This window comes from Myxine glutinosa, chromosome 10 (genome assembly GCF_964187855.1).
Source record: "Myxine glutinosa chromosome 10, kmMyxGlut1.1, whole genome shotgun sequence".
NCBI lineage: Eukaryota > Metazoa > Chordata > Myxini > Myxiniformes > Myxinidae > Myxine > Myxine glutinosa.
In genome coordinates, this window is record NC_136270.1 from 118659272 (window position 1) to 118673328 (window position 14057).

General features: G+C 42.0%; 1 long non-coding RNA gene across 1 annotated transcript in view; it reads right to left on the reverse strand.

Moving 5' to 3' along the window:
* Positions 1-13518: 13518 nt before the first annotated feature.
* Positions 13519-14057, reverse strand: part of LOC144894163 (uncharacterized) — a 34684-nt gene continuing 34145 nt past the window's right edge. The window contains exon 3 of the long non-coding RNA XR_013624872.1: positions 13519-13916. This is a non-coding gene — a long non-coding RNA (uncharacterized LOC144894163). The remainder of the gene's footprint in view (positions 13917-14057) is intronic.

Genomic DNA, 14057 nt, shown 5'->3' on the forward strand with positions numbered 1-14057 from the left:
ATCGTATTTTGTGTTCTTGGATGCCAGGTTTAAATCACTTACAGTGTTGAAGTCCAGAACGTAATGCATGTCCGCACCCAATTCACTAAAATTAGCTCCGCTTGCAAATACTGAAGTAAAAGATACCAAAATGAGACACCTCCTCCAAAAGCGTCCGAGTGTACTGTATGCAAGGTTTGGAAACGATGACAAATGAGGCCAAAAACAATGGCACAAACGAGGCGGCGGCCGCTCCTAATTTAAAGCCTGGCTCCGCCCTCGTAACCTTTCGGTGCCACGCCTCTTCCGGGATTACCATGGAAACGTCAATGCTGTGACGTATACGGTGAGATGAGTCATATAATTTTAAAAACGATGATGATCCCTTGCGAAAGCATCATCCTCTTGATGAGAGGTTAAAGGCCAACGTTGCAGGAAGCGGAACGATAATGATGATGGTTTGCAAAGTGGTTATTTACAGCGTTTCCATGGATACCAAAGATCTTTGGGCCCTGATTTGCTGACAGTGATACACTTCAAAATCTCTTGTGATTCCTTCGGCATCACGAGTCACAGCCTCTTCGTTCCGCAACAAGTCGGTTCCTACGCACATCCTTCAGTGAAGGAAAAGGGAATATTTGACGCACTACGCTTTGATAAATATTCCAGGCAGGAGCAATATGGTCTCACTACCTCGGGTGGCCTCAGGCCAAAGCCAAAGGTGGACATGAATAAATCATTGTTGGAATCGCTCTCCAGGTCTCCGAACGATCGCAAGGGACTACAGGCCCTTGGAAGGTGTCTGCAAGTTTTGTTCCTTGGGTTTCTTAGTGAACTAGATGGTATTCATGGAATACTTACCCAGCGCAGTCAACTTGGTGCGAGCCAACTCTTCTGTTTTTTTACATTTTTTTTCTTTGATGCAATATGGCTGCCAGACCACGTGAGCGATGACATCATAAATTTATATTCTCTAATATAATTGTTGCATAGATCACGCCCAATACATCTCAAACTGATCAGACCAAGCGTTGTCCCTGTCGAATTATGACGTCATAATTATGGCACCAATGACGTCATCGTTAACAACACCTATTCCCCAAATTAGTGGGGGGGCCGTGCATGGGTAATTTTTTCTTTTCATTTAAAATTGATGCAAAAGTTTCGTTTTCAGTACCAATTTGAAGGTAAGGGCCTATAGAACAATTTTGGTTTGAGTGTTAAGCACTCAGACCAAAAATGGGGGTTCTGGGGACGTGGGGGGTTCCGGACCCCCCACCGGCCCATGCGAAATATGGAAACTGTTATAACTTTTGATTGGATGATCCGATCTGAACATATGAGGTATGTATGGATTCAGGATCAGGAGTAGCAACTTGTATTTCAAGCATATTGCCCATAGAAGCAATAATTTTGCCGGTATCGGCGCATATCCACAAAAAAGACCAAGGGTCATAGGCCCGGTAAGCTGAAACATGTTTAAAAAAAATAAACTGGACAATTATAAAAAAGACCAAGGGTCATAGGCTCGGTAAGCTGAAACATGTTTTAAAAAAATTAACTGGACAATTATACTCGGACCCAATGATATAGTGACATTTTTATTTATCTTTTAACTGTGCTACAATATGGTGGTGAGTAACTGCTCAGACATTGCTTGAATAACTCCTTGAACAATAGGTTTTTATAAGAAAGTGGCTAACAAATCGACCATATATACATGTCAGCATTGGAAATTGTTCTGGTCCAGCTACTTCTCGCATTTGCACTTGCACAGACGTGTGCACTTCAACTTTGCCCTAATGCACTTGCACAGAGCGCAGGTACTTGTGCAAGTGCACTTCACATCCAGGTGGAATACATCCTTGGCGAGGGGCAGCGAGGTCCAAATGTGGAGCAGCTTGCCGTCCTCTTCCTTCCACCCATGATTAGTGGGGTTGTTGACAGGCATCATGGACCTTTGGGCTGTTCTCCAGATGCTCGCTTGGAAGACACTCCTTTTGAGATGTTGATCCAAAGCATCACTCGTTGGGGGAATTCTCTCCACGTCCCTAATCTTCTGTGAGAACACCCTCATTCGGACGAGGTCAACGTCATTGTCCTCGTTTGACTCATTGGAGTACAGCCGACAGACAAAGTTCGTTGCCACTTCTTTCAGCCTTGGCGATGTTTGGAATGCAGTGTCGACGACAGTTGCAAATTCCTCCATGAGGGATGGCACTTCATGCATCAACTTGCAGCAGTATCGCTTACCCTTCAACTTTAAGGAAGACCTGCTGTCTGATCCAGTGAATGCGTGGAAGAGGGCCATGGCTTTGCAAGTTGTCGTCCCCAGGTTTGTGGCGATGGTGTTCAGGGAGATCATTCTGGTTGTCTTTCCTGCTTTGAAGGAGATCCAGATTTCTGCGGCCGGATTCAGAGCCTTGATGTGATGGAAATTACTCAGAGGGATTACGACAACATCTGTGTCTCCAGTATGAACCATCCCAAGTGACGATGTTTGGAGGGTGTGGAGGAGATGTACCAGGACACGAGTGTCAGCTTCCTCATGGTTGCATTGATCCATTAGTCGACTGTTTCCAACATCGTGGACTTGATCACCTGCAGTGATGTAGACATCCTTGTCATCTGGGAACTGTCCTTCTGTTGTCTTTTTTGACAGGAATGAGAACAGTTCGTTCTTGTTATCAACGTTCACCAGAAACTTCTGCCAATTTCCTGGGATTTTGGTAGTACCAGATACACGTTGTCGGGTGCCTGTTTCTCGTTTTTCCCTTGTGCCTCCTTTGATTGTCAGTACCAGATACGCGTTGTCGGGTGCCTGTCCCTCGTTTTTCCCTTGTGCCTCCTTTGATTGTCAGTAACAGATACGCGTTGTCGGGTGCCTGTTCCTCGTTTTTCCCTTGTGCCTCATTTGATTGTCAGTACCAGATACGCGTTGTCGGGTGCCTGTCCCTCGTTTTTTCCCTTGTGCCTCATTTGATTGTCAGTACCAGATACGCGTTGTCGGGTGCCTGTTGCTCGTTTTTCCCTTGTGCCTCGTTTGATTGTCAGTACCAGATACGCGTTGTCGGGTGCCTGTCCCTCGTTTTTCCCTTGTGCCTCCTTTGATTGTCAGTACCAGATACGCGTTGTCGGGTGCCTGTCCCTCGTTTTTTCCCTTGTGCCTCATTTGATTGTCAGTACCAGATACGCGTTGTCGGGTGCCTGTTCCTCGTTTTTCCCTTGTGCCTCATTTGATTGTCAGTACCAGATACGCGTTGTCGGGTGCCTGTCCCTCGTTTTTTCCCTTGTGCCTCATTTGATTGTCAGTACCAGATACGCGTTGTCGGTGCCTGTTGCTCGTTTTTCCCTTGTGCCTCGTTTGATTGTCAGTACCAGATACGCGTTGTCGGGTGCCTGTCCCTCGTTTTTCCCTTGTGCCTCCTTTGATTGTCAGTGCACGATACTGGTCCCAGACAATGTCTACTCTTGTCGATCTTTTCAAGTCGTGGCGAACTCTTGGGCAGAATACCTTGTCGAAATATGAATCAGAGGTGTTTCCTTGGACAGTTGTACCAGGAAGTGAGTGTATCAGTACTCCACCGTCAATAACAATGAAGTCGTAAACATCTGGCACAACTAGCTCCTCGTCGACAGAAATGGCGCAACTCGTACTGGCTTCCACGATGTATACCAACAAATCTGACTTGGTACAAGAGTTGAGGGACCCTTCGGATGACAACGCAGGTGGTTATGGGGAAGATTCGTGATGAAAATAATCCTCCAAATCCCCCCAAAAAATATTTATATGAGTGCTTGACACTCGAACCAAAATTGTTCTATAGGCCCTTACCTTCAAATTGGTACTGAAAACGAAACTTTTGCATCAATTTGAAATGACTGAGTGTCCGGGCACCCCAATATATGGAGGTATTTACAATGAGCCATGTTTCAGTTTTTTCCATGCAGCGGTTGCCCCTCTATATTTTGCACCTGTATATATGCACATCTGTATATATGCACCGGTTGCACCTCTGTTGCACCTCTATATTTTGGAGATATAGAGGTGCAACATTTTTCGGTTTTTCCAAGATGGCGCCTGTACCACATTACCTATGATGTCATGATTATCATTAAAATATTCTACATGAGGAGGCGCTCCAATGGTGAAAATTTCGTGTCCATCAGACACATTGTTGCTGAAACAGTTGCAGACAGTTGCTGAAATTTTTAAAATAATGATCAGATGTATGTGCTGTATTTGTCGAATTATGACGTCATAACGAAGGCACCGATGACATCATCATTAACATATCTTATTCCCCATGGTGAGTACTTTACAATGAGCCAGGTCTCAATTTTTTCCATGGAGTGGTTTTAGTGATATAGAGGTGCGAAGTTTTTCCAAGATGGCGCTTGTACCACTTGACCTATGACGTCATAATAATCATTTAAATATTCTACAGGAGGAGGCCCTCCTGTGGTGAAAATTTAAATGTCAATCGGACCAACGGTTGCCGAGAAAATGAATTTTTTAAATGCAGACACGCACGACACACGTACGCACACGAATGCTTAACCCCACTTTTCGCTTCGCGAGCGCAGAGTAATTACAAGAAAGGGAGACAATAGAGTGCTACAGAGGATGGGAACTCTGATGACGTTGATGAGGTGTCCATGAGTAAGGGGCGATAGCAAAAGACACGAGAGAGAAGCCGAACTAAAGTCTGTGCTGGTTGGTGTAATGTGCTCCCAGGAAGGAGGAGGGTGACGTGGTCAGGTCGGTCTTCGATATGGATGTAGTTGGCAGTTCGGAGAAGGGGCGGGCCAGAAAGTGAGGTGGAAGGAGGTTGTGGAGAGGGACATGTGAGAGGTGTGGTTGTGCAGAGGATGCTCGAAATAAAGGGGAGGGGATAGAGCAGGTAAACTCGTGCGGCCACCACACAAAAAGGTGTGGTCAATTGGGGCCATGATAGTAGAGTAGTAGTAGTAATAGCAGGTTTCCTCGTTTCCAGGCTTGCGTTATGATATTGAATCCCAGCCGACATGCAGTTGTCAGCAGAACAGGTTTTACAACATTCATCGACGATATTGTGCATCCTGGCATCGACTGGCGCGACAAGGTTATCGGCACTTGAAGGGTTATCACAGCAGGTAACCTTGGGTGAGAACTGGAGATTTTTCCACTAGCTATGCCACATTTGCAAAATAAACAAGAAAAAGAGCAATCAGAGATTGCAAAACCTCGCCAGGATGTATTTTCAGTGGTTTTTCAGGCTTTTGTGTTAAAACAAATATGGCAGCCGAACCACGTGACCGATGACGTCATCATTATTTTTTTCCAAAACTAATTTATTCCTCGATTCTGCTCAAGAAATTTCATCTTGATCGGAAGAAGTTTTGTACTTGTCGAATTATGACGTCATAATGGAGGCACCTATGACATCATCATTAACATATTTTATTTCCCAGGGAGAGTTCTTTACAATGAGCCATGTCTCAATTTTTTTAATTCAGCACTTTCTGAGATATAGAGGTGCAAATTTTTCAATTTTTCCAAGATGGCGGCCGAACCACGTGACATATGACGTCATAATTATCATTTTAAAATTCTACAGGTGGAGTTGTACCTGTGGTGAAAATTACCTGTCAATCGGACCAACGGTTGCAGAGAAAATCATATTTATTTTGTGTGGACAAACAGACAAACAAACAAACAAACGGACTCAAATGCAATACACTCTCCTCTGGCGAGGGTAAATATTCGAACAATATATGATATGGTTGACTGGTTGATGCGAAAACTCCTGTTGGTGAACCTCAGCTACAGTTTATGGATGTACTGTGCAGGAGGGTTATGAATACCTTCGATATGAAGGAAGGTGCAGGGAGGCCCGAGCTGTTGTAGACGGATTGTGGGAACAAATGTGGAGGATGGGATGAGGGATTGCTTCTCGAGACGGAAGGGAAAAAAGGATTCACAGAAAACTACAAAATAATGAGCCCTTGCCTTCAGTTTACCTTTGTGATACCTGTGACAGAAACTGCCACTCTGCCATTTACAACACGTACTGACTGAGGTTTCACCTGGTGGCCATTTCGGCGAAGCAAAAGCATTGTCATTCGAGACAGGTAGTTGCCTTACCTTGGCATCATTTTACCTCATTTATAGTAAATATATTTCGCTCACGAGAAGCAAACGTAGTTGAGAAAGAAATAAAGGTTGTTTTCATGACATCATACACAAACTAGAAGGGCACTAGGTAGAGCGCATACCTCCACCAGGTGAACAGTTTATGTTTTCTATCCCACTGATGGGCCGGATCTGGATTCGGACCTGAACGAAAATCGAATCAATTCATCCTTGTCACATACCTAACTTGTCCACCAAATTTAGTCCGAATCCATCCACAACTTCTTGAGATATCCTGTTCACAGGCAGATAGACAGGTAGGCAAACAAACAGACAGGGGTGAAAACATAACCTCCGTCCACCATCAGTGACAGAGGTTGAGAGAGGTGCAAAGATATACACTACATAACCAAAAGTATGTGGACACCCAAACATCGAACATCTCATTCCAAAATCATCGGTATTAATATGGACTTGGTCCCCCCCTTTGCTGCAATAACAGCCTCCACTCTTCTGGGAAGGCTTTCCACTAGATGTTGGAACATTGCTACGGGGATTTGCTTCCATTCAGCCACAAGAGCATTAGTGAGGTCGGGCACTGATGTTGGGCGATTAGGCCTGGCTCGAAATCGGTGTTCCAATTCATCCCAAAGGTGTTTGATGGGGTTGATGTCAGAGCTCTGTGCAGGCCAGTCAAGTTCTTCCACACCGATCTCGACAAACCATTTCTGTATGGACTTCGCTTTGTGTACGGGGGCATTGTCATGCTGAAACAGGAAAGGGCCTTCCCCAAACTGTTGCCACAAGGTTGGAAGCACACAATCATCTAGTATGTTATTGTATGCTGTAGCGTTAAGATTTCCCTTCAATGGAACTAAGGGGCCCAGCCCGATCCATGAAAAACAGGCGCAGACCATTATTCCTCCTCCGCCAAACTTTACAGTTGGCACTATGCATTCGGGCAGGTAGCATTCTCCTGGCATCAGCCAAATCCAGATTCATCCGTTGGACTGCCAGATGGTGAAGCGTGATTTATCACTTCAGAGAACGCATTTCCCCTGCTCCAGAATCCAATGGCGGCGAGCTTTACACCACTCCAGCCGATGCTTGGCATTGCGCATGGTGATCTTAGGCTTATGTGCGGCTGCTTGGCTATGGAAACCCATTTCATGAAGCTCCCAACAAACAGTTGTTGTGCTGACGTTGCTTCCAGAGGCAGTTTGGAACTCGGTAGTGAGTGTTGCAACCGAGGACAGACGTTATTTACACGTTATGCGCTTCAGCACTCGGCGGTCCCATTCTGCGAGTTTGTTTGGCCTACCACTTCGTGGCTGAGCTATTGTTGCTCCTAGACGTGTCCACTTCACAATAACAGCACTTACAGTTGACCGGGGCAGCTCTAGCAGGGTAGAAATTTGCCCATTCTACTGCCAATGTTTGTCTATGGAGATTGCATGGCTGTGTGCTTGATTATATATACCTGTCAGCATTGGGTGTGGCTGAAACAGCCGAATTCAATAATTAGAAGGGGTGTCCGCATACTTTTGGCCATGTGGTGTACTTGTCTTTTGAGCACCAGTCTAAACTAGCCAGGGAGATTGCTTACACCATGGCTATCTAAGAGTTGATCATATGGAAAACCAATATTCCAATGGGGGATGTTGTCATTACGATTTGGATCTAAAAGTTATGCATCACACACAAACATATAATGACATTCAAACACCGATTCACGGAAAGGTGAGCGGCACACCACACCCCGTGTGATTATTTGTTTTAAAGGCAAAAAGAGGGCTGGCATGATGGCCTAGAGGTACGCACACTCACCTTTAAGGTGTCTTAAGGATCAAACCCCGACCCACCTACAAACTGTCATTCCGGTGTTTCACAGCCAGGGTGATTCATCAATGTGTGTGCCGGCTCGGATGGACGTTGAAGATCCCACTGTGTCCTTCACGAAGAACAAACGAGATATCGGCGGCACCTTGAACAAATGACAAATTCCTACCATAACCATCAATGGCACATCCATGCCCTCACCCAACATCGCTACCCCAAGCCTTGCGCTGCATACAAAAGAAGGCAAAAGGTCATGTCTGCTTACATACTTTGTGAATATACCTGTGAGGTCACAAAGTATTCCGTTTGAAGCTGCAGGGATGTCCTGCAAGTTTGGTTTTTACTCAACCGTACCTTTTTTTCCCTCATCATCAAGCATTACCTGTTTGTTAGATTACCTGGTTTTGAGATTACCTTCACTAATCAACCAGACTCGGTGGTGTGTAATAGTTAGACGTGCTCTTTGAGTGTGGAGGTGAGTGGTTCGAATCCCAGCCGAGACGTTCAACATTAAATAAAAATAAGAATAGCGCACGGACAAACAACCAGGGGTTGGTAAACCTAGCGCAGGCTTTGCTGGGCCTGATTATTACCTGTTTGTGAAAGTCTTTGTTAGATTATCTGTTAATAACATGTTTGTTAGATTACCTGTTTGTAACATCTGTTTCTGACATTTGTTTGTTCGATCATCTGTTTATGACATCATCTGTTTGTGAGATTACCTGATTGTAACATCTGTTTGTGAGATTACCTGATTGTAACATCTGTTTGTGAGATTACCTGATTGTGAGATTACGTGTTTGTAACATCTGTTTGTAACATCTGTTTATGACACATTGCCTGTTTGTAACATCTGTTTATGACATTGCCTGTTTGTAACATCTGCTTGTGAAATGACCTGTTTGTAACATCTGTTTGTGAGATTACCTGTTTGTAACATCTGTTTATGACACATTGCCTGTTTGTAACATCTGTTTATGACATTGCATGTTTGTAACATCTGTTTGTGAAATGACCTGTTTGTAACATCTGCTTGTGAGATTACCTGTTTGTAACATCTGTTTATGACACATTGCCTGTTTGTAACATCTGTTTATGACATTGCCTGTTTGTAACATCTGTTTGTGAAATGACCTGTTTGTAACATCTGCTTGTGAGATTACCTGTTTGTAACATCTGCTTGTGAGATTACCTGTTTGTAACATCTGTTTATGACACATTGCGTGTTTGTAACATCTGTTTATGACATTGCCTGTTTGTATCATCTGCTTGTGAGATTACCTGTTTGTAACATCTGCTTGTGAGATTACCTGTTTGTAACATCTGTTCATGACACATTGCCTGTTTGTAACATCTGTTTATGACATTACCTGTTTGTATCATCTGCTTGTGAGATTACCTGTTTGTAACATCTGTTTATGACACATTGCCTGTTTGTAACATCTGTTTATGACATTACCTGTTTGTATCATCTGCTTGTGAGATTACCTGTTTGTAACATCTGTTTATGACACATTGCTTGTTTGTAACATCTGTTTATGACATTGCCTGTTTGTAACATCTGTTTGTGAAATGACCTGTTTGTAACATCTGCTTGTGACATTACCTGTTTGTAACATCTGCTTGTGAGATTACCTGTTTGTAACATCTGTTTATGACACATTGCCTGTTTGTAACATCTGTTTATGACATTGCCTGTTTGTATCATCTGCTTGTGAGATTACCTGTTTGTAACATCTGCTTGTGAGATTACCTGTTTGTAACATCTGTTTATGACACATTGCCTGTTTGTAACATCTGTTTATGACATTACCTGTTTGTATCATCTGCTTGTGAGATTACCTGTTTGTAACATCTGTTTATGACACATTGCCTGTTTGTAACATCTGTTTATGACATTACCTGTTTGTATCATCTGCTTGTGAGATTACCTGTTTGTAACATCTGTTTATGACATTGCCTGTTTGTAACATCTGTTTGTGAAATGACCTGTTTGTAACATCTGCTTTTGACATTACCTGTTTGTATCATCTGCTTGTGAGATTACCTGTTTGTAACATCTGTTTTTAAACATTACCTGTTTGTAACATCTGCTTTTGAGATTACCTGTTTGTAACATCTGTTTTTAAACATTACCTGTTTGTAACATCTGGTTTTGACATTGCCTGTTTGTAACATCTGTTTTTAAACATTACCTGTTTGTAACATCTGCTTTTGACATTACCTGTTTGTAATATCTGTTTTTGAGATTACCTGTTTGTAACATCTGTTTTTAAACATTACCTGTTTGTAACATCTGCTTTTGACATTACCTGTTTGTAATATCTGTTTTTGAGATTACCTGTTTGTAACATTTGATCGATCATCTCTTTTTGAACATTAAACTCAAACACGCGTGATCACCACATCAAGCCAAAAGATGGCGCCACAAGGCCATTTCTAATGCATGGCTTGGCACACGATTTATCAGGCACCTGCTGAGAAGGTTGACCCAGCGATGACCCAATATAAAACATTATGTTGGCCAACACCAGTCAGGTGTTCATCAACCTTAGAACTGCGGCCCCGTTTGTCCGTTTAGTTCAGGTTGTGCCAACATTGAACAAATCTTTGATTCCAAAGTGAGTTTGCTTGGGGACAAAGGCTCGATGTTGAACCAACAAATCGGTCAATCATTGAACCACTGTTGGTCCAACCTGTCCTTGCTGGTTCAATCACACTCAGTTCTGTTATATTAACACGATTAGTTAAACGTGTGTTGACGCAGAAAGAGGCCATGTTGCCCCATACCTGTGTTATATCACCTGCGAGGAGGAAGATAGTCACTTCATGTTACTTTCGAGTGAGGCTCACCTGAGGATGACATTCAGGGTCGTTACGGGAAAAATAAATAATTGTTATCCCGGTCAACTGCTGTCCACACTTGGTGACCTGCTCGTTAAGCGGACAACCTGAGTGGAGAAAATTGACATCAATGAAGGCAATGTGATGTTTCCATAGCGAATATAAACTTCCAAGAATGGAGGTGTGAAGCGTTATCGTTATTTAACAGTGATGTCAGGATCATAGTGGCGCTTGTAAATAAATCACACGCAACAGAAAGACAGTGAGAGACCTCGCGGTCTCTTACATGAAACACAAGAACATGAATCGACAAAACGGACAAACACGTGACGTATGGGATTTGAACCTAGGTTCCATGAGAAAAGGGCGCAAATGGGAACACTAACAGGCCCACCATCAATTTTATTAATTATCTATTTTAGTTATATTTTGTGAAGTTACCTGTTTGTGAGATTACCTGTTGGTGTCAGGTGTTTTTGTAAAACAGTTATTCCATCCCAAAGTTGCTGTAATTTTAGACGGATAATAAAGTTAATCTTTACCTTCAGCACAGCACAGATTCGCAACAAAATCTTATCAATTCATCCTTGTGACACACCCAACTTGTCCACCAAGTTTCGTCCGAATCCGTCAATAACTTTTTGAAATATCCCGCTATATATTGTTTTTGGCTCCATCTCTCCAGGGTAAGGAATCACTTAAAAAATTAAAATTCCCATATCCATATCCGGATCCGAATATTCAGGAAAATCGAATAAATTTGTACTTGTGACACACCCAACTTGTCCACCAAGTTTCGTCCGAATCCGTCAATAACTTTTTGACATATCGTGCTATATATTGTTTTTGGCCCTTAATCTCCATGGCAAGGAATCATTTTAAAAAAATTAAAATTCCCATATCCATATCCGGATCCGAATATTCAGGAAAATCGAATACATTTGTACTTGTGACACACCCAACTTGTCCACCAAGTTTTGTCCAAATCTGTCAATAACTAGTTGACATATCGTGCTATATATTGTTTTTGGCCCTTAATCTCAATGGTAAAAAAATCACTGAAAAAATTAAAATTCCCATATCCATATCCGGATCCGAATATTCAGGAAAATCGAATACATTTGTACTTGTGACACACCCAACTTGTCCACCAAGTTTCGTCCGAATCCGTCAATAACTTTTTGAAATATCCCGCTATATATTGTTTTTGGCTCCATCTCTCCAGGGTAAGGAATCACTTAAAAAATTAAAATTCCCATATCCATATCCGGATCCGAATATTCAGGAAAATCGAATAAATTTGTACTTGTGACACACCCAACTTGTCCACCAAGTTTCGTCCGAATCCGTCAATAACTTTTTGACATATCGTGCTATATATTGTTTTTGGCCCTTAATCTCCATGGCAAGGAATCATTTTAAAAAAATTAAAATTCCCATATCCATATCCGGATCCGAATATTCAGGAAAATCGAATACATTTGTACTTGTGACACACCCAACTTGTCCACCAAGTTTTGTCCAAATCTGTCAATAACTAGTTGACATATCGTGCTATATATTGTTTTTGGCCCTTAATCTCAATGGTAAAAAAATCACTGAAAAAATTAAAATTCCCATATCCATATCCGGATCCGAATATTCAGGAAAATCGAATACATTTGTACTTGTGACACACCCAACTTGTCCACCAAGTTTCGTCCGAATCCGTCAATAACTTTTTGAAATATCCCGCTATATATTGTTTTTGGCTCCATCTCTCCAGGGTAAAAAATCACTTTTAAAAATTAAAATTCCCATATCCATATCTGGATCCGAACATTCAGGAAAATCGAATAAATTTGTACTTGTGACACACCCAACTTGTCCACCAAGTTTCGTCCGAATCCGTCAATAACTTTTTGAAATATCCCGCTATATATTGTTTTTGGCTCCATCTCTCCAGGGTAAGGAATCACTTAAAAAATTAAAATTCCCATATCCATATCCGGATCCGAATATTCAGGAAAATCGAATAAATTTGTACTTGTGACACACCCAACTTGTCCACCAAGTTTCGTCCGAATCCGTCAATAACTTTTTGACATATCGTGCTATATATTGTTTTTGGCCCTTAATCTCCATGGCAAGGAATCATTTTAAAAAAATTAAAATTCCCATATCCATATCTGGATCCGAATATTCAGGAAAATCGAATAAATTTGTACTTGTGACACACCCAACTTGTCCACCAAGTTTCGTCCGAATCCGTCAATAACTTTTTGACATATCGTGCTATATATTGTTTTTGGCCCTTAATCTCCATGGCAAGGAATCATTTTAAAAAAATTAAAATTCCCATATCCATATCCGGATCCGAATATTCAGGAAAATCGAATACATTTGTACTTGTGACACACCCAACTTGTCCACCAAGTTTTGTCCAAATCTGTCAATAACTAGTTGACATATCGTGCTATATATTGTTTTTGGCCCTTAATCTCAATGGTAAAAAAATCACTGAAAAAATTAAAATTCCCATATCCATATCCGGATCCGAATATTCAGGAAAATCGAATACATTTGTACTTGTGACACACCCAACTTGTCCACCAAGTTTTGTCCAAATCTGTCAATAACTAGTTGACATATCGTGCTATATATTGTTTTTGGCCCTTAATCTCAATGGTAAAAAAATCACTGAAAAAATTAAAAAAAAAAAAAATTTTTTTTTTTTTAAATATCGAAAGTTCTTCGCACGATCCAGGAACCATCACCCAACAATCTCATGGAAAAAGGGAGCACGAAACTCAGGTGAGATAACTGCGGCAGTCTGGGACACCATTGGACCTGTCTGTCAGTTATAACTGTCAGTTGGTTTATGATTTATGAATGATCTCATTTTGTGAGTTATGAATGATATGGACCACTAGGTTTTTGCAGGGCAAGAGTGATGGGTTAGCTGCAGGTTGTCATGGTAATGGACCTTTTAAAAGTCTCATCTCAGGCTGATGTTGAGCGGTTTATTAAGAGTGAACAGATTTCTCTTACAGCGTTGATGTTGTCATGGAATCCATGACACATCGTCGTCGTACGTCTTCGTGGCATGCCGGTTCGACCACGTGGTCCATGATGGCGATGGAAACCCAGGTCCATGATACTGGAATGAGACAGCAGTTCAATCACAAGTCAAAATCAGCAAGTTCATGGACGTCAGCGTTCATGGCTCATGGCCTCCAGTCCCTCCATTGATAATATTCAATATTGATGGTAAAGTCATTGAACACGTCACAAACAGTGG